The sequence below is a fragment of the Pseudopipra pipra genome, chromosome 2 (assembly GCF_036250125.1).
Source record: "Pseudopipra pipra isolate bDixPip1 chromosome 2, bDixPip1.hap1, whole genome shotgun sequence".
NCBI lineage: Eukaryota > Metazoa > Chordata > Aves > Passeriformes > Pipridae > Pseudopipra > Pseudopipra pipra.
The window spans coordinates 2149153-2170477 of NC_087550.1; the positions used below are offsets into that span (position 1 = coordinate 2149153).

The 21325-nt window shown below is 38.9% G+C and overlaps 1 long non-coding RNA gene across 1 annotated transcript; it reads left to right on the plus strand.

The window, feature by feature from the left end:
- The first annotated feature begins 969 nt into the window (after window positions 1-969).
- On the plus strand, window positions 970-5252 carry LOC135406485 (uncharacterized). The gene is made up of 4 exons (XR_010426288.1): window positions 970-1045; window positions 2750-2928; window positions 4741-4868; window positions 4968-5252. It is a non-coding gene; the product is annotated as an uncharacterized LOC135406485 (long non-coding RNA).
- The last annotated feature ends 16073 nt before the right edge of the window (window positions 5253-21325 follow it).

Genomic DNA, 21325 nt, shown 5'->3' on the forward strand with positions numbered 1-21325 from the left:
CAAAACAAAACAAAACATCTATCCTGTGAAAAGTCTCTGCTTAGCTTTTAGTACTTACAGCTTTCAATGCCACGGGAAGACTCGCCGAGCTATCTTGCCCTGCTGAGAAGCCACGATTTGGAAGGGCTACCTACCTGAATCAGAGCAGAGGTTAAAACAGGTGTCAAGCTTCTGGATATCACTTCAAGATGTTATTCAGCTGTGGAAACATCTATGCAGGGCCAAAGGAAGAGAGGGAGGACAGCACGGTCACCTGAATATCCACACACAGCACTTAACTTCTTTAAAAATCTGTATGGAATATTTTGAGGAAATTACTACGTGTATGAAAAAGTCACAATTTACTTAGGAAATGTAAATCTCTCACATGACATGACTTCTTTTGCATGGTTTTTCATTCACTTGCCATGGGTTTTAAGCAAGAAACAACATGTGAAGCAGAGTGTAGAGCACAACGTGTTTTGGGAAGCCATTATGTGGATAGTCTCAGTAATGAGTAGGAAAACAATACCTTTTTTTGGATTTGGGCTTTTTTTACATCACAGTGCCACCACTTATTTGGGGAATACTGCTGTAGCTGGCATCCTACATGTGTTTTGGAAGGGTCTCTCCTGGGAGTCAGCTCTCACTACCCTGGTGCACAGCAGTCTCTCCTCTCTGTAGAAAGTAGCTGCTTCTGTTTCTCAGCTCCTGCTGAAATCAGCACTCAGCAAAATGTCCAGTCTCCTGCAGGGACAAGGAACTCATTTTCCCCAGAAAAATAGGCTCCTGCTGGCTGCTGCCTTGGCTCTGCGGGAAGTTAGATCCCAGGTCTGGGATCCCACTTGCCTGCAAGTAGAATGGGAGCAGGAGCTGCTGCCTCTCCTGCAAGCCTAATTTCCATCTATTTAAAGAGCTGTGATTCACAAATCACGAGAACTCCAAATTTAGCGGAGCAAATTTTAGAAAAGCAGAAGTCCTGCCCTTTCTCCCCACTTGGCCACAGGTCTCAGGAGAAGCCTGAGCCTGGGGAAAGGTGCAAACCCACCAACCCACCAGGAGCCAGGTGCAGATTGGGGAAACTTTGCTTTAGAAGCAAATGTGATTGTGTGGGGGATTTTTTTTGTTGTGTTGTTGGGTGGTTTTTTTGTAGTTTGTTTGTTTGTTTTTTAAATTCAGTTAAGAATGTAATGAGAAAGCAAGCATGTAAAATACGCAGTTCATTTAAAAAGCAATACATAAACAGAATTTTATCAGGTTATCCTGGAGAAGATGTGATTATTACCTGGGCAAAAATGCTTTATATAACTCCCTTACTGAGATCTGCATGATAGACTGACTGGCAGAGCTATTAATTGATTCTTTGTATTTCTGATCTCACTAGGGCCAGCAAACGTTCCTAAAGGTTTTTAATTCCTCATCATGACATCCATTATGTTCACCTCTGAGATGTCTAAATGAATTCCATGTATAATGGCAATGTTATGTAAAATGCAACATGACAGGAATACTTAGAATTGTTCAAAGCTGTGCTGTGGAAACCAACCTTGTTTGTGCTAGCCATCCAATATGGGATTTGCATGTTTTGGTTTTCTACAGGCATATTGAGAAACTCAGCTCTGTAAGGATTTAGACATTGCAGGTGGGGCAGTGTTATATCCCTTGTGGCTCCACTATGAACAGAAAACCAAACACAAACTAAAATAATCTATACAGGAAGAACAGGCATGCTGACAGAGATTGTTTGACATTAAAAAAGCACAGCTACAGCTGCCTACTCTTTGTTACAATGTCTACAGTAAATCTGGGATAATGCTCACACAAAAAACAAAGAACTACCACAGAGGACACTTATATAGGAGAAATAGATTCTGAAAGGTGTCAATTTAAGTAATTTAACTACAGCAAAAGAAAAATAAAGCAGTTTTCTAAAACCTGAGCCTTTCAGTTGCGGAAAGCAGCTGTGAGAAAAATCTAGCCTTTCTTTGGAGCAGCAAAACAGGATAGTTGTATGATACAGATAAGAAGCTGCATTCCTAAATGTATAGTGTCTTTTGCTTATCTATACAATACAATGTTAGTAAAAGACTTGTATCTGCTTCTGTACCTGAACTGCCAAGAGAGGGGGGTTGGACTGGATAACTTTTAAAGGTCTTTTCCAACCAAAGTCATTCCATGGTTCTGTGATCCTATGCTATGGTTTCCAGCATGGCAAAATGATCTGTGTTCACAGAAATGTGTACATTCATTGATTCATCAGTTTATCTTGCTTTGGTGCCAGTAGTAGCTACCTCATGGGTCTCACCCATCCTGGGAAGGTAAGAGAAGGGCCACCCAACATGTGAGCAAATTGTACTCTCCATTTGTCCTCTGCAGGTTATGATTACCTAGCAAAACTGGTAAGACATTGCTGTAGGACTTGCATGATTTGTAACTTAGAAGATGCCCCAAACTCTGCTGAAAATAAGCATAGTTTATTCTTCTGCCAGCTGAGTCCCAAGCTTCTTTTGGGTTTGTCAAATGACTGAGAACAAATGCCCTGTCTGAAAAAAATCAATGTGAAGAACGATTTGAACACAAAATGAATATCTGTGATGCAAATTCTATAACATGTATGAGAAAAACCTGCAACATTGTTGACACTCCAAATCCATTGACACATAGACTAATTGTTAGTGCTGTACAAACATAAAGAAATATTCCTTTTTTGACTTTGTACTAACCTGTATTTTCTCCTAAATATCTGCAAGCCATGTATTTTTTTTTTCAGAGAAACAGCTATTAAAGGACCTCTTATAATGAAGAATTGAGGTAAAGCAGCATATGTTTAATATCTCTAAGAGCAACAAAATCATTGGTTCCTTCGTATCATCAAAGATCCTTTCCTAAAACACATCAAAGCAGAAATCTGTGAAGAACACCTGGGGGTCAGCACCGGCAAAATACAAGGTGAGAGCAGAAAGATTAAATGATTTTTTGGTATTTAGTGTTTCTGGTTTTAACTTTGGAATTTGGATCTCAGTCTCAGTCTCTCTCTTCAAAAGATCTGAATCAAATCAAGGTGCAGATAGAATAGATTGTGGACTGAATAGATCAAATGAACACCAACAAATTTTCAGGCTCAAATGATACTTAGACAGCAATTTAGCTGGAATTTCAGGAATAAAATACCTTGCCTACTAATGGTGGTGTATAACTTCTGTGCGTTTCCACTGGGATGGGGCCAAAAATCTAATCAAAAGGTTTGAGGATCTGACATACATGAAACATCAAATCGATAAACCTACCAGGAAAATGAGTAGGAGGAACAGATGGACTGCTGCACAAACAGGAAAAGAAAAACCAACCCTTTGGAGGGGAAGTCCAGACTCACAGACTGTTAGATTTTTTTTGAAGGGGTCAAAGGCACATAGATAAAAGAGGTCTTGGTAATGTTAATCTCAATGGATTTCACAAAAACTCACATCATAGACTCTTAAGGAAAAGATACAGTCATGTAGTAAGAGAAAAGTTACTTCCATAGGTAAATAATTGGTCAAAAGAAAGGAAAAATGTATGAGTAAATGGGAAGTTTTCATAGCAAAGGAGAAGCCCACAGGGGTCTGTGCTTTTGCTTTTCAGAATATTCATAAGTGGTTTGGAAAAAGGGCATGACCAAATTTGTTGATGATACTGAGTTGTTAAGGATGGTGGCACAGATTAAGTATGAGAGAACCAGTCAAAAGACCTACCAAAGGAGACAGTAACTGATGGTAATGGCAGTTGAAGTTCAAGATAGGTAAATGTAAAGTGTTGCACAAAAATAATTCTAGCTAGTTACACGAAATGATCGACTCTAAGATGGCTGTCCCTATTTGGGAATGAGAACATGGAGGGACAGCAGTTCTAGACTGATTGCTTGGCAGTGGGTAAAAAACCAAATAGAAAAAGAGAGCAAAAGTTTTACACCCCTGTATAAATCTGTAATACACACACCATTCGAAATTGTGTACAGGTTTGATTTTCTGCAACCTGGGAAGAGTAACATGGAAGTGAAGAAGATTCAGGCAGGGACAACAAGGATGGGAAGGGTATGAAATTGTTTCTACAAGGGGATTTAATCAACTAGGACTCCTGAGCTTGAAAAGTTAAAAATAATAGAAGATGTGATAGAGATCAATAAAAATCACGAGTGGCATAAATAGAATTCTGAAGAAATTACTATAACTTCCTACATAAGAACTGGGAAAGTTAGCAGGTGTTGAGTGCAAAACACAAAACAAAGGATCCTCTCCCTGTGAAGTTGTGGAACTTCCTGAAGCAGAATGATGTGAAAGCTTAAAATTCAGATGGCTCCTACATGTTAAATTCTTGAGAGAAAACATTTGTCTTACCTAATATGAAAAGAAATAACCTCTGATACAGGAAGTCCTTGAGCCACAAACTTTTGGAGTTTGAGAGGAAATTTTGCATGTAATGTCATTATTGTAAGCTTCAATCCACGTATAAGAATGGCCACTGTCAAATCCTACCTCATTGAGCTGAAGTATTATACAGTATGACTATTCTTATGTTCCTACCCTAAAAATTACCCAGGCACATTATGAAAATGAATCCAAGGAAAGGTAGCAAATGAACCAGGGCCTACAGAGCTTAAGAGAACCATTTAAGATAAATATAACAATATTTTAGTTTACTAGACATACTTTCCAATCCATTTGTATTAGATGTCTAATGGCATTTATTTTACTTCCTTTTTCAATACTTCTTTGCTCTCTGCAGGAAGAAGTAGGAACTGAAGGTGAAGATGCTAAGGAAGGTCAGGTAAAGATCACAAAGAAAAACAGTAAAGAAGATTTTCAGAACCAAGAACAGCTAGCTTATTCTGAGTTTAAAAGACCACATAAAATGTAAGAATAGATTAGAAGACTGATACAAACGCACAGTTGATATTTATAAACAGAAAGGGTGAAGGAGTTGTTACAAAAAACTTTTTTATCATTCTTCAGAATTGTGAATCTGATGCCAGACTTTCCCTGCTTACACAGGAAAGGACAGACTTAACCTCTTCTTGCTTTTACCCTTCTCTGAAAAGCTTCAAAAAGACTCTGCAGAACCACATCCTTCCAACACTTAAGAATATGACCCCAAACTTATTAAAGGCATTGTGCTTACAAAATTATTTAATTAAATTTTTTCCAGAGCTTCCAGAGAAATCAAATTAAAATTTCATATTTCAATGTATCCGTACTTTCAGAACAATAAACAAATAAATGTGGTTTAGCAAAGTGTAAAACCAGGCTTTATTCTTCCTTCCAGTTCCAACTTTCTTTTTGTCAAACACTTTTTAAAAATAGATTTCTGCAAGATTCTCTGCATAATCACACCACTGAAAATCCTGCTTGGCAGCTGTGTAAGACAGTCACTTAAACTATCCTGCACAGGCACTGTGGTCTCTGTATATGTGGTATTTTCTCAGTAAGTTCATAAAGAAAAATTTTCATAGCCATTAAATGTTTAATTGATGACAAGAACATTTCATTTCTCTTAAGCGAAAAATTATTGTATAAGTCTTTTGTAAAGACTTAAATCCTATATATTTTTTTTTTAAACCTTAAAAGGCAGAATCTGAACAGACACACCAGAAAGATAAGGCTTTGACTGTAACTTTTGGGTTTTTTCTTCAAAATACAAAATCCTTGAAATGGGGGGGGGGGGGGGAAGGAAAAACTTCTTAATTCTTACCTTGGCAAACTCCCTCTATAGAAACAAAAAGAGATAAGCCTACAAGGAGGAAAATGGAAGGCAATTGTCATAGCAACCATTTAAGAACATACTCAATACAGGAAATAATCTGGTTAATCTCTTTTTTTTTAAGAATGACAAGACATACAAAAACATCCAGTTAAGTAACATGACAATTTTTTTTAAAGATGGTATATTAAGTCTCACTTTCTTAAATTTTGTACCTTAATTGCAGAGTTTTTGACTCATTCATTGCATATACAGCCTGTAGGGTCATAAACAAAAATAAAGATAGCCAGTTCTTCTGTTTGTTTAAATTCCCTAGACCACAATTAAGCCCAAATATTTTTGTCATGAGACAAAGACAAGGTGATAACACTTTTAAAAACCAGGAGTAGATACTCTTGCACTGAAAATAAGAGTATTAGAAAATTAAACTAGTCCAGGGACAGAGACTAAGAAAATGTAATCCTAATTGCCCTTTCCCATTTTGTTGCAAGCCAACCTACTATGCCACAGAAATCTCGATGGCTTCTGAGTAATATCTTCAGTTCATGAAACCACACCTTTTTTTTTTTTTTTTTTGATATTGACATCAGCCATTTGCTTATTTTCAGTCTCAATTTTACCATATACAGCAATCAAACCCTGCTACATTTCTAGGTTTAAGATAAAACACAGACACTTATTTACTCTCCCTTTGGGGATTATCTTGATACAAGTAACAATTTACACACCGTGTTTCTGAAGGACTTACTTTCAGTCACTACACACTGAAAGACTCATTAGCAGATCTGGATGGAGAACATTGTTGCTCATGAGTGAAATTTTATTAGAAACGGAAGAGCATGAGACAGCAAATATTTAATAAACTGTTCCACCCTTTCCAAAGAAAGACATAGTGTTAAATACAGCCAAAGTCTGCTCATCTAAGAGAAAGCTAAAAATCCTGCAAAAAGCCAGCAGTTTCATCTGCTAGTAAATAGTTCTGATAGGATTCCTATTTTTTTTAGCACAGGAGAGTTTACTCCAGCAATAGGTCATTTGCCATTCCTCAAGTTTTCAGAACCAAATTGCATTTCCTACAAACCCTATCCTCTGTGTAGCTATTTATACTTAAAAAGTCAAACAAAAATACTGCATGAGCTAAATAAAAAGGGTGTTTGTTGCATAATTGAAGGCTGCAATTATTTTCCAGGAAGTTAAATGCATCTATTTCAGATCCTTCAAGAAAAAGACCTATTATTGCAGCTATTAAACCCTGTATATTTCTGACGTCTAACTTTTTACCCCGAGGGCTTCCTTCTTCAGATGCAAGAAAACAAAATGCAGAAACTTATTCCAGTAGAAAGGATGGGTATAAATTTGATCTCACTCACTCATTAAAGTGAGTTTTAAGGCTTTTAAAATGCTTTAACAGATCCTAAACTTTAAACCTCATTCTCCACTTCAAACCCAGGGAAGAGTCAGAGTGTTTACTGAAGCATTAGGTCACATCCATTCCTCTCTAGGGAGGCCCTGGGGAAGCATCCTTCAGTTCCTGGGCCAGACAGCACAGCGTGGTCCTCAGCCAGGGGGAGCAGCAGAAGCGCTTTGTGCCTCCAGACTTGTCCCAAGTCTGCCCTTTCAAAACTCACACCTCCCTTGCATCCTTATCGTGGCGAGACCTCACAAGTGCCCTCCCCACAGCGGCCAGGAGCAGTCACTCGTGCCTCTTCATCACCATCTCTGTGCTGATGTGTGTCCCTCACTATTGCTGCCCTGACTCTTTGCACAGGGGAAAGCTGTGCTCTCTGTCAGGTGAACTTTTGACAGCAGACCAACTGTCCCAGCAGCCACAGCTTCTCCATGGGAATGGGTGGATTTGGTGGTGGGAGGCAGGCAGGTACTTACTGCTCTACAGACCTGACAAAATCCAGCAGTGGACATATTTGTGATCAAGGGCACCCTTGCTTGGTGGCTTACCAAGCCACTCTGAGGTGAAACTGCCTGACTGCTCCAGAAGTTAAAGCATGTTATTAAGGGCATTGTCCAAACATGCAGCACAGCACTCACAAAACTAACATAGTGTGGGTTTGCTGCCATCAGCTAGTGAAAATTATCCAAAATTCAAGGTGACAGATCTTCTGTGACTTTGCAAGACTACCCTATGGATGTGTGCCATCCTCCACTGGACAACCACTGTACCACCACCAGCCGGCAGCACCTCAGGCTGAAGGTTTCCTCCATTCTGCTGACTGGTTTCATACACATATTAATTTTGCTACAAAACCACTAGTAAACTACATTCAAATTTTGAGCCATCATTGATTGAGGAATGTAAGAGAAATATATTCCCTCTCCTATACAAACCTCTGTTTCCCTTTTTCTCCCTTCCCCTTCCTCCCTCCTTGTATGCTTGTGTGCATCTTCTACATCCTTGTTCTTGGCAACTTGCTGGGTAGATGTGGGTGGGAAGCTGGAAGAGTCCATAGATGTGGGTGGCTGGGAGAGTCCACGAAGGGGTGCGTGTGTTGGAAGTGGAGAAGCCATTTCAGTGGCACAGAGACCACTTAAGAAACCACTGTGACATTCAACAAAAGTCCTGGTAACCCTCATTCCCAAGAACACATAGAGAATGGGAAGAGGCTTTGGGCCTAGAGTTTGTCCATCATGTGATGTGGACAGAAAGACTTAAAGAGTTTTGCCTCATACTACAAACTGTCAGAGGTCTGTCTCCTTCTGATATTTTAGGTCCCTGGCTAGCGTAGTTCTTATTTAATGTGTTTAGCCTTTCATCTTGGAATAACTAATTCAAAAGCCAAATGCTCATTTACTGGATTCCAGTTTCATCATTTGTTGTTTCATGTCTTCTGAGGATTTTGTTAAAACTCTTGATTAAAAGTTCACGCTATTTTCCTTTTGATCCTTGGCTCCATTTAATGAAGTCGCAACAAAGAATGCATTGAAAGAACACAAAGAACACGCATCTCCAACTATTGTTGCTTTGTCCTTACCTTTCATGAAGGAAAGTGATATGATTTGTTTTCTATATAAACACGTTGATTAATTATAGATTTATGTTGTGCTTGTACAAAATCAGAGATAGCTGAACACATTTGAGGGATTAAATACTAAGCACAGAAGAATAAAATTATATTGCGCAAGCATCAAAATTGCAAATTGCTACCGAAAAACAAAGAGGTTTAAAAACCCAAAGAGATATTTTTCTCTTCATTTCCTGTTGTGGGAACTGTATATTACATATCAACACATACAGAGAAGATGAATCTCCAACCTGGAAACCAATAAGAAACTGAACTGTTTTACAAAACCCTCAAAAGTTGGTGTTTCTTACTTTTTTAAATTTTGCTATTTTTTAAACTGTAATACAGTAATTATTCTCCTTGTCTCTAGTTAGCCTCAAAAATATTGTCAACAAAAGCATCAGCAGAAGTCTGTAATCAGCTCTGGAAGAATCCACATGAATTTATCTCCTGAATTTCCAGACTGAGGTGAATGAATGAACAGTCCTTGAACCTACATTGCATCTTGAGTATACTTGCTAATGAGGATGATCTACAAAACAGCAGAACACGTTGAAACAACTTCCAAAGGGACTCATAGAATTCCTCTGCCAAGCAAATACACATTATAGCCACAAGTCACACAAAGTCCAGCTGCAATGAATGTGGCCACTTGAAAGTGGTCACTGATGACAAACTGCATTGTACAGAGGTTTCTGTGAGAGCCTTCAGGGCTATGGTTCCAGCAATAAATAGGTCTGATACACACGCATTATCATGGAGAAGATCACTTGTAGAATCAAATTCAGTGACCTATGACACCATCCATAGGCATAATATTTTTCCAACAATGCACAACCAGCAAGATGACCAGTTCAGTGGAGAATTTTACCTCTATAGCTAAGGACTCAGTTGCATATGTCCTTTCCTTCAGTGCACCTCTATCCCATTTGTACTTTATTTTTTATGTGATTAGTTATTTATACTTCCAGAACTAATAAAGAGGTATAGCAAAGGGAATCAATAAAAGGTGTATCATTTATCCCTCAAAGATTTCAATGTATTCTGGTTAGATATTGTTGAACATTGTTTTTTCACTGATAACATTATAATCCATTAATTTACTTTCTGTAGTCATTTTTTTTTCAAAGAAAAGATATTTTTTCTACACACCTACCTATTAGTCAACAAAGCAGTGAAATTACAAGGTTCTGTGACTGAGAAAAGTAACACTTGAAACAAAACAGAGAATGTAAAACTCTTTCCACAAGCTTACTGTGTCACCAGCTATATGAGATATGTAAGAATACTTTAGAATTTCAAATAGGTAGTAAAAAAAAAAATTCACTTAAAAGTACATAATTACCAACGGACTTGAGAAATGCTCATAAAACAATATGTGAAAATTTCCTGAAAACTGAACCAAAATGCGGCATAAGGATACAATCACAGTATTTGCTGTGAACAAAATGAACAAATGAACAAAAGCTGATGGAGATACAACCAATTTAGCCTCTTGTGCACAGAGTCCCTACAGAAACATGTATGGTTTTACATATGTGTATGTATACATATGTGAATATGTCTATAATACCAGTATACAATAAAATACTGCTTAACTTTAACGTAGAAAAAGTGAACGACCACTCAAAACATAGCATCAAGAGAATTTAGAAGCCAAGCCATTTTTTGGTATCATATAACCTTGCTCAGAGCAGGAATAACTAATGTGGAGGTTGAGAGAGAGAAAAAACAGTATATTAGTATGAACAGTGTTACACGTCACAAAATAGAAGGAAATTATTTTTGAAAAGTCAGTAGCAACAAGAGCAATATCAGAGTGGCTCCATGGACTGGATTAATAAAGACTGATTGGTTACTGTCTCTTGTAGTACAAGAATGGGGGGACACCAAAGAAACATGGGAGGCTGAAAACAGTAAAAAGGAAGATGTTGTTCACACAATGTGGTCAAGCACTGCAGCATCGTGTTCCAAGATGATTGAGGTTCTTAATGTTCCAAGGTGCTTAAGGGTACTCAAAGTTCAAAGGACAACTGAATAAATCATTAGAAGAGATGGTTGTTGACGGCTATTAAATATAGAAAAAAAAAATCACTGTTTTTGGAAGTCTCAACCACATATTGGAAAAATACTTTGAGGAAGTATCATTAAATCTAAACTCTGGAGGATTTTTATGTGAGGGTATCACACCAGAAGAAATGCAAACTTATGAAAATATATTGCTCTTAGCGTGTTTCTGACTCCAGTTTCTGGTACTATTTATTACCATTTGTCACTGTGAAAAGCTGCCTGGGTAATCTCACGTGGTGTTGCTCTGCCTGTGGTCCATGGACCAACACTGACTTGTCAGATATAGTGTGTGAAGTGACTACAGAATCATGTGAAAACTATGCACTCACCTTCCTGCAAATGCAAGGAAATGGGACAATAAATCAGGCAAAAACAAAATGCACAAATAAATATCCAATAGTTAGCCTAATTTAAAAAAAAATAAGTTGAAGAAAGACACTGAAACAGTTGTGTACAGAATAATTTAAGGATTTGAGAGTGGCATTGCTTTTTTCTAAAAGGCTAGCTAAGAAGATTTGAAAGGAGCAATCTATATATACATTGGCTGCTTTAATACAGCCACACTGTCACACGTTTTCCTGTTTTTCTACAATACACCCACACCCACCCAGCTAGTTACATGCTAAGAAATAAGGACCTAACCAACCTGTATCAAGAAGGGTGTAGAAGACATAGGTCCCAATCCAATATAATATCCCTTTAAATATCCCTCTGTTTAGATTAGTGCTGTAAGCAAGTCTCACTTCACAAATATATTTTGAAGTTTTAAAGCAGAGAAGGGCATTGTCACTTTATTATTTTCAGTACAACTGAACATGAAGTCACTTTTTCTTAGCTAAGTCAAAACCAGAAGAACGAAAGCAACTTGTTTTGTTTGGAGGCTTTGGTTGCTTGGAAGCACTGGAGAGCTGAAATACTTGAGTAAATCAGACAGCACAATTTGTGGTTCATTTTGTCTCCTCCATCTTACTCTGACAGCTCAGTCCTATGCTATTAAATCTGCAAACAAGAAAAACAAGTAGTTTTGTGAGTGAAACTTAAGAAACTCACCTTCCTGTGTCTTCATGTTTTATTTCTGAATTTTCCCAATCTGTCAGTTTTTTTCTTTTCGGTGGGGCATTCACACTTCCAGTGTAGAATCTGGTGTCTCATAAGGCAGTTGAGCTGGTGTGACAGTCTTTATCAGAACATATGGGTTAACAAAACTGTTTTGGAAAGATACTCCAGAATTTAAGGTGAACAAAGCCAATAGGTTTACATAGTAACAACTCTAAAAATCAATCTATATGGTTTTTGGGGGAGGGTTTATTGTTTTGGGGTATTTTTTGTTTTTACATTTTCATCAATGATAGATGGTGAGAGATCCTGGGTCTACTTCCCCAGGACTAGAAACAAAGAATCTCATCTCTCAAAACAGAAGGATATGACAGAGTTGGGCATAGGTCAGTGAACAGGAAGAATCATAGAATCTTAAAATCATTTAGGTTGGAAAAGACCTCTAACAACCATTAACCCAGCACTGTCAAGGCCACCCTAAATATGTCCCTAGGCACCCTGTCTACATCTATTGTCTTTTGAGTACATCCAGGGGTGGTGACTCCCCCTTCCCTAGGCAGCCTGTTCCAGTGTCTGACCACTCTTCCAGTGAAGAAATTTTTTCCTAATATCCAATCTAAACCTCCCATGGTACAACTTGAGGCCGTTTCCTCCTGTCATGTCGCTTGACACCCGGAAGAAGAGATCGAAACCAGCTTCACTAAAAATTCCTTTCAGGCGGCTGTAGAGAGTAATAAGGACCCCTGAGCCTTCTTTTTCTGCAGGCTAAACACCCCCAGATATCTCGGCCACTCCCCATCAGACCTGTGCTCCAGACCTTTCCCCAGCTCCATTGCCCTTCTCTGAACTTGCTCCAACCCCTCAGTGTCTTTCAAAGTATTGAGGAGCCCAGGACTGACCACAGGACTCGAGGTGCAGCCTCACCAGTGCCGATCACAGGGCAGTGATCACCTCCACAGTCCTGCTGGCCACACTATTGTTGGTACAAGCCAGGGTTTCATTGGACACATGGGCACATGCTGGCTCATGTTCAGCCACTGTTGATCAGCACCCCAGGTCCTTTTCCACTGGGCAGCTTTCCAGCTGCTCCTCCCCAGGCCTGTAGCGCTGCCTGGGATTGTTGTGATCCAAGTGCAGGACCCAACACTTGGCCTTGTTGAACCTCATATTGTTGGCCTTGGCCCATCAATCCAGCCTGTCCAGATCCCCCTGTAGAGACTTTCTGCCCTCCAGCAGACCAACGCTCCCGCCAAATTTTGTGTCTTCTGCAAAATGACTGAGGGGACACTCTGTCCCCTCATCCAGATCATTGATAAGCATATTAAACCAGATTTTTTCCAATACTGAGCCATGGGGAACACCACTTGTGACCAGCCACCACCTGGATATGACTCCATTCCCCACCACCCTCTGGGCCCAGCCACTCAGTAAGTTTTTTATTCAGTGATCAGTGCACCTGTCCAAGCCACGGAATTCCATCTGCTCCAGGAGAATGCTGTGGGGCACAGTGTCAAAGGCTTTAGTAAGGTTCAGGTTGACAACATCCAAAGCCTTTCTGTCATCTACTAAGCAAGATCACCCTACTGTAGAAGGAGATCAGAGGTGAAAAGATTCTACGTAGTTACATTTCTTAATATATTCCTGTTTATAGACATATGAGCCTTGTAGAATGAAGTCACATGAGCCTTGCTTACTGCAGTAAAAATACATCAGCACACATAACATCAGTTTGGGAGCTCCAGGACACAGGTCTGTTTATGGATTAAGCCCATTTTTCTTAGGATATATGTCCCATTAAAGTTCTGTAACCTCCTATCCCAGATTAATAAGATAATAAATAGAAACATAAAAGTAAAGAATGAAATATGTGTGTGCGTGTGTGTTTGAAAATTCTTCTGTATTTAGGCATGTTGGGAATACTGACCACTGATTTGATTTTACAACACAAGACAAGTTGACAGCAGAGAACTCATTTATCCTTAGCACTGGGCACAAAGTAAATATTCAGCCTTGTTGTTTGAATGTTCTGTCTGGACACGCTGCTCATATACAATGACTACATCACTTTGAACAAGCTCAGCTACCTCTACCAACAAACCTTTGTGGTTTAAATGCCTCATTTTCCTCTTTATATCTTCCACCACCACCCTTGGTGGGGTCTGCAGCCCCCTGAATTTAGGAGGGTGAGGCTGGGAATGGGATCAGCTCCTCTCTCAGTTTAAATCCTGCATGATGGCAGTGTTGCAGAACACTACCTTTGCATCAAGCTGGGGACACACCATGATGCTACTATGAGTGGTTTTGGTTTGCTGGAGATTTAACAAATTTTGTGAAGGCCCTGAACACCCTGGCCTAGCTTTCAAAGCAGGAGACCCCTTTGAGACCTCTGGTCACCTCTGACACTTCCATGTTGGCATGACTCCAGATTGTACCCACTGTAACATCCCCAGCTGGGCCTGGGATCTGCTGCTTCAGTGAGTCTGCAAGCTCCTTCCTTCCTCCCTCCCTCGCAGCCTCCTCCCACAGACTGGTAATTAGTGCAAGTGTAGGACTGTATTAATTGCAGCAATTGTCATGTTTGGATTTATGGGTTAATTGGTAATATCTGGTGTAACGTTTTCCCCTCTGGATATTTTTGATCACAGTAATTAACCTCCCTCATCCAGGGGAACAGACGCTCATCGCTGCATTCTCCAGCAGCCCGCAGCGAGGGTTCTGGTGGGATCCCTCTTCACAGGTTCCATGGTGGGCTCTGTGCTGCAGGGTGGGGATGCCCTGTGGTGCCTCCCCTCCATACATTTGTCTGACATATCCTCAGGAAGCTCCAGAAAGTGGAGGCTGTGCTGTCTTGCCTTTGAAGTGGCAGCTACAAAGCTGCTGCCAGTGATGCCTGTTTTTAGGAAGAGGCTGGATCCTTATGGCCAGCTTCACTTTCTTATCAGAAGTGAAAGAAATTTCTATTATATTCTTTCACTTCTATAAATGGAAGTGGTGATAGGACCACGAGTGCCAAGCACAGCCATCTGATCTCAGAGCCCTTCCACTTCCTCTCCTGCAGTACTGATGGTAAATGAGGACAAATGTCCCTCTCTGGAGAGCAGGAGATGGGGGAAAGAGTTGGGTTTGTAAAGGTCAGCACAATGTTCCAGCATGGTCTGCTGTCTGCCCTGTGAAGGGATCTATTAAGACAGGTTTGCTCTTCCCACTGCCCTGCCTGAGCCTTCCTGGGTGGGTGATGCATCTCCAGTGATGCTGGTTGCACTCCTGTAGGGCTGGGGCCACATTTGAGTTTTGTTTGCAAACTGCACCAGGCTGGCCATGGAGCTCTGGATAAGTGGAGAGCCACTGATTCACAGCTCATCTTGCTGTCCTCCAGCTCATGATGTGGAGATGCTGCTGAGAGAAACCTTAAGTTTCACCCCTCATTGATGCAGAGAAACACTTGTCTCTTCTGAAATCCGTCTCCAACAGCAGCTAGTGGGTAAGGAAGGTGCCAAGTTATGACTAGCTGGGAGCACATCTGGAGGGCTTTCATGGAGAACCACTGCTGGCAGCAGGCCTTGGCATTGAGACATGCAAAGCATTTAGTGTAATGAATCAATAACCTTCATTTGTTGGGGGTTCCCCCCCTCCCCAGGGATTCTTCCTTTCTAATCCGAACTCTAAATCTCATTTCCAAACCCAGTCCCTCTTTCAGGAGTGGGGTAAATCTCTGAACAACATGTGCTCAGCAGCCAGAAAGTCAACTCTGTGGCCAACAGGTGTATCTGGGTGATTTTTCTATCCAGTTAATGAGAATTTGGATTTTAGCTGCTATGACATGGGCTGGGTATTAACAGGGGGCAGCAATTCACAAAATTCCATCAAAATAGCCCAAAATTCCATCAAAATAACCAAAAAGTCCTCAAAATCCCATCAGAATAGCCCAAGATTCAGCACAAATGCCACCAAATCCACACAAGATCACACCAAAACATCCTAAAACATCCCTGAATTCCCCAACATTCCATCAAAACACAACAAAATTCCACCAAAACAGCTCAAAATCACACCAAAAGACCCCAAAATAGATGAAAAATATGTCCAAAATGCCCCAACATCCACAAAAATCCACACAAAATCTCCCAATAATATCCAAAAATACACCAAGATATCCCAAAATATCTGAAGAATTCCAGAAAAATCCACCAAATTGCACCCAACATTCCCATCAAATTCCTACCAAAATGCCACCAAATCAACTCTGAATCCACACAAATTATGCAAAATTTCCCCCAATCCCCCTAAAATCTATTCCAAATTCCCCCAAATGCACATAAAATGCCCCCCAAACACTCCTAATTACTTCAAAATTACCAAATGCTCCCAAATTCCATCAAAATCCACCTAAATTCACCTAAAATCAATCAAAATTTATTCCAGAATTACTCAAGTTCCCCCAAAATATAAAAAAATTCATCCAAAAAATGCAAAAATTCCTGAAAATTCTCGAAAATTCACCAAAAGCCATACAAAATCACCCCAAATTGTGCCCAAATTCACCACAGATCTATCAACAATGCCCCCACATCATCAAAAATTCACTGAATTCCTCACTAAACTATCTCGCAATCCTATCAAAAGCAAACTAAACACCCTAGATTCATCAAAATTTGTCCAAATCCCCCAAAATTGATCCTAACACCCCCCTCCCCACCATTTGGTCTCTAAAAATCTGAATATGAGCCATTCAATCAATTGGATCTGGTTTGAACAAGTTGAAACTGGTTTGATTGGTTTGATTTAGTCAGATCCAGGTTTAACCATTTTGAACTGGTTGGATCCAGTTTGAAACAGTTTGATTCAGATTGAACAGATTTTATCTGGTCTGAACTGATGAGATATGGTTTAATCCGGTTTGAACCAGTTGGAACTGGATTGAACTGGTTAGAACTGTTTGGATTCAGCTTGAATTGGAAAAAGAAAGGGAATGTGCCTGAAGGAAATAAAAATACTCATAATAAGGTTGAGTTATAAATGTATTCAAATGATTTATTTTTAGTATGTTCTTAGCATATAATCATGCAGGCTGTTCATTACAAAATGCATGTCCCAAGAGGCCAGGGCTCCATCTGAAGTACCAACCCCTTTGCACAAATGCCGAGTAACAAAAAAAAAAAAAAAATTATCCACCTAAATAGCATTTAATGAGATTTAAATGGTGAAAAGAAACAAAGTAGCGGTAGAAGAAGGTTAGGAAAAAAGCCAGGCAAATTACCTTCGGGTTTTAGTATACAAAAGAAAAATAACAGGCAAATAGAGATTCAGCAGTGAATAAAGGAGTATCAGTGGGCTGGAAGACAGAAATTGGTTGGTCAGTAAGAAACATCTGAGGTGTTTGTGTGCAGGGTACATGACAGGTGTGTGTGCTGTAAAATGAAACAGGAAAACTAAATACCATTATAAAATGGAAGAGCAGATGCTAAAGAAATAGAATCAAGCTTTGTACGATTTAGCTTTAATTGGTTAAGGTCAGTAAACACTGGATTTTTGCTGGATTTTTGTCCATTTCTGAGTTTTCAGGATACCTATGTCATGATTATTGTTCCTGAACAATACAGTAGAAACTGTGGACTCCTGGAGGGGAATTTCTGGGTCTCCAAAGCTGCTGAAGGGAAAAAAGGCTAAAACTACCTGGAAATTACAGTTCACCAGTAAGATCAGCAATCAAAGCTTGGTTTTAATATATCACTTTCAAGAAAAGTAGAAAATCTAATTCTAAACATCTTAACTATAGCAAAAACGTCAAAGGTTATACACACTAGAAAGTAAAATGTGGAAGCAAGAAAAGCAGGGTAACTAGTATAGACTAATTAATCCTAAATACAATTGTAAAGTGCAGGTATTTCAGGATGTAATAGTAAACAGACTTCACCAAATACTTACTGAGTCAGCAAGAGATGATTCTATGCTATTTTTAGATGAGGTTTTGCTAAGAGGCAAAGACAGAAGAGCTGATTGCAGAAAATAACCTTGAATGGGGTGATCATGAGCGAATTCAATTTAAATTAGGATTAATAAACTATGGATTTCTATTTTTAAAGGACAGATTTTGGGATAGCAGGGTCACTGATGAGTGAATGTAGAAGAGACTTGGAAGTCCTTTTAGTCAAAAAATAAAGGAAAAATGTGGAATTTATGCCATAAGGACAGGGTAAAATCTTGCATCCATACATAAAGGGCCTTCTCCCATTTGCACTGATTTGAGTAGCTACATCAAATTCCATCTCAGATGTAATGTACACACAACCAGAAGCACAATGGTTCTATGTTTACAATGCTCTCTCTTCATTTGTGTTCATTCATCTCAGAATGGCAAGATCTCTGCACGCTATAAATAGACTGTTTTTTCTTAATATTATAAATCCTGATCTTGGTAGATGTGTTGATGAGGCAGACTGCCTGCCAGTCCTTAAAAAAACCTTGATATTCATCATTATCCATACTATTGTGTCCTTGCATACTCAGAAATTAGTTGCCATCAAAAATATTCTCAAGATTGACCACAAAGAAAGATTTTTTCCACTTCAATCTGTGAAACTGAAATGAAATGTCTGGTAACATCTCCAGGCTGCTCAGACTTTCCCGTGTTCCAGCTGTTGCCTTGAGACCTCTGGATGAAGTGACCACATGTCAAAAATTCTCAAAACACACTAATAGGCTAAAGATGAACGGAAAAGACTCGCTGTAAACAAATACCATTACTGCCAGATGGAACATAACAAATCAGTAACAGAAGAGGATGGTAGCATCTAAATGAACTCATTTATATTATATCAGTTTATTCTGTGCTGTCAAGCAGAATGCTGTTATCTACCTGCCTGCCTTGGGAGGGCCTAAAAGTGTAAGAAATACCATTTGTGCCTGTCTGACACAAATGTGCATACACAGAGAAAGTGATTCTGCAGTAAGGGCTTGGATTACTTGTTTTTTTAAAATCAGGAACTATCAAGAAACAATCCAGGAATTTTGAATCAATGAACAATTAGTAGGCTGAATTAAAGCAGAATAGAAAGTAGAGGAACATATTTAGCCATTATCAGATAAGTGGGAAAAAACATTGGTTTGAAACCAGTAACAGATTTACGTTTTGGGTTTTTTTTTCACAGATTATTATTCATTGTTGTTGTTGTTTTGAGGAAGCATTGTTTTGGGTAACGAAGCTTTCTTTTCATTATCAAAGAAAGGACAAGTGTGTTCACAAGGAAGTGGACAAACTTTGTGCCAAAAATGTCACCCAAAATTGAGGAAGTTGTTATTCTGCACATAAAAAGAGGGACATTTCAGCACCCAAGTGGTGAAAATGTTATGTTTCAAACAAAAGTATAAAAACATTTCAAAGCTGAGGTATGAGTTCAGGATCGAACAGAATCACTACCCTCTGGAAAACTCCAAATTAAGACACAATCAATTTCTTTGCTATTACATTATACTGACATAACATCAATATGAGTAAATGTGTCTTAAGCTAAATATATTAACATAGCTGATACATCTTACTGTTATAATATCAATATGTGACTATGTCCCAATTTCAATATGTTAGATTGACAAAATATCAGTGACAAAACCATTCCTACTTTTGTAATTACAGACCTATACTTGAGCTGACATTATCAGAACTCCTTGACTTCTCCCAGCATTATAAAAAATAAGAGATAAAATGGAAAAGATAAATAAAGATAATGTTACAGACTTTAATACCATCTATTTAATTCTATATTAAGGCTACCTGCCAAAAAGCCTCAATTTTTTTTGACTGTAGATGTATTTACAGGTCTTGTTATATAGTTTACTATCATTTTAATCAATTATGCTAAACTATCAAGTTGCTTTTTTTCAAATTCCCAGCCTCAATATTATCAGTAATGGCACAATTCTCACAAATTTAAAAAATAATCCAAAGTTCAGTGGCCAATCTTTCACTGATTTTCACAAGCAGTATGTCAGACTTCTGGTGGTATAAACATTATATATGACAATATTTTATCTCTTAACCTGCTAATATAGAATAAGCAAATAGGAACCTATCTTTTTGACTATCATCATGCTGACACCAAAAGAAAATTCTGTTACATTTTCCTGTCCTAGTAAAGTAAATTAATTTACCATTTTATGCAATTGAACTGTGCATCATTTTTTTTATTCCTCTGTAACCAAATGTGAGTACTGTTTAACTCAAAGTGGGCATATCAACCTTAGCTTTATAATCATAGCTTCGTGTAGCCTGAATGCACAATTGCAAGCAAGCACATTGTCCTTATTTTGTACAAAACTAAGCAATTCTTTTCAGCAGATGCTTTCAAAGGTGTGTGTGAAGCAGTTTTATTTTTTTTTTTTCAACTGTTCAGCTTTTACAACTAAACTTTAAGTTAATGAACTAAAAAAAAAACCCCACACTGTAAGCAGGCCAGTGTCCTTAGGTTACTAGTCCAGTTTATCTTCAGTGTGAAAAGATCATCCTTGAAAGTACTCACAGTCTTCCTTTTCACTGTTATTTGCTCAGGACATTCAGAAAACAGAGCCTAGTAGCAAATACTCTTTTCCTCCAAAAGAGCTGTACACTAATTTTTACTGCACCACCCAGCTTCACCTCTGTTTCATTTCAATCACTTCTGATTTTTCTTAATACTTAGAAAATTTGATTTTGAACTAGCAGTCTTGTGTTTTTCTGTTCTATGATCATCTTTTCCAACTAAGGCATTATACAAAGTCACTAAGTGATGGTGTAGTCCAAAAATTGTTTCCCCCTATATGCAGATAGGCATAAAACACGTACTCCATGCTTACAGTAACAGTGCTCCAAAACTACATCAATGTTCCCCCTATTTTCATCTCTTTGCACTGCTTAATTCTTAGAATAACACAGGGATTAGATGCCAATTTTGATGTAAATGACTGTTACTGTAGTGCATTCAGGAGAACTATAGATTCCGGAGAGGAAGGCAAGCAGCTCTGAGAACAGAAGGAAAAGAAGGAGTGAGAGGATACTTAGCAGCCCACAGGAAGAAGTTAACCAGGTTGGGAATTAATAAGGAGAGATAAGGTGATTATTTTCTAGATAATGGGGTTATAACTTTTCTCATTCAATGTAAATTCACCAGAAGAGACTGCAAGGAGGACTTTGCTTTCATTTGGCTGTCAGAGAGAGGAAGAGGAACTGGTCTGGAAGATGCTCAAGTAACTGTTCATGGGTAGTAGCCCACAGGTCACATTAAGGGTGGATTATTTGTTCCTACTGAAAAACAGGTTTTTTCACTTCTCATTGTGATTTTGCACAGCCAGCACAGGGTCCTGGCAGTAACTTGTGCTGATTCATCTGCTCTCCTAGATAGGGGAGAGGGGGATCAGGGGGTGCTCAGTAATATGAAGAGGAAAATAAATGTGTTAGATACATGAACACAGTACCATAAAGTTACCCATGGCTTGTG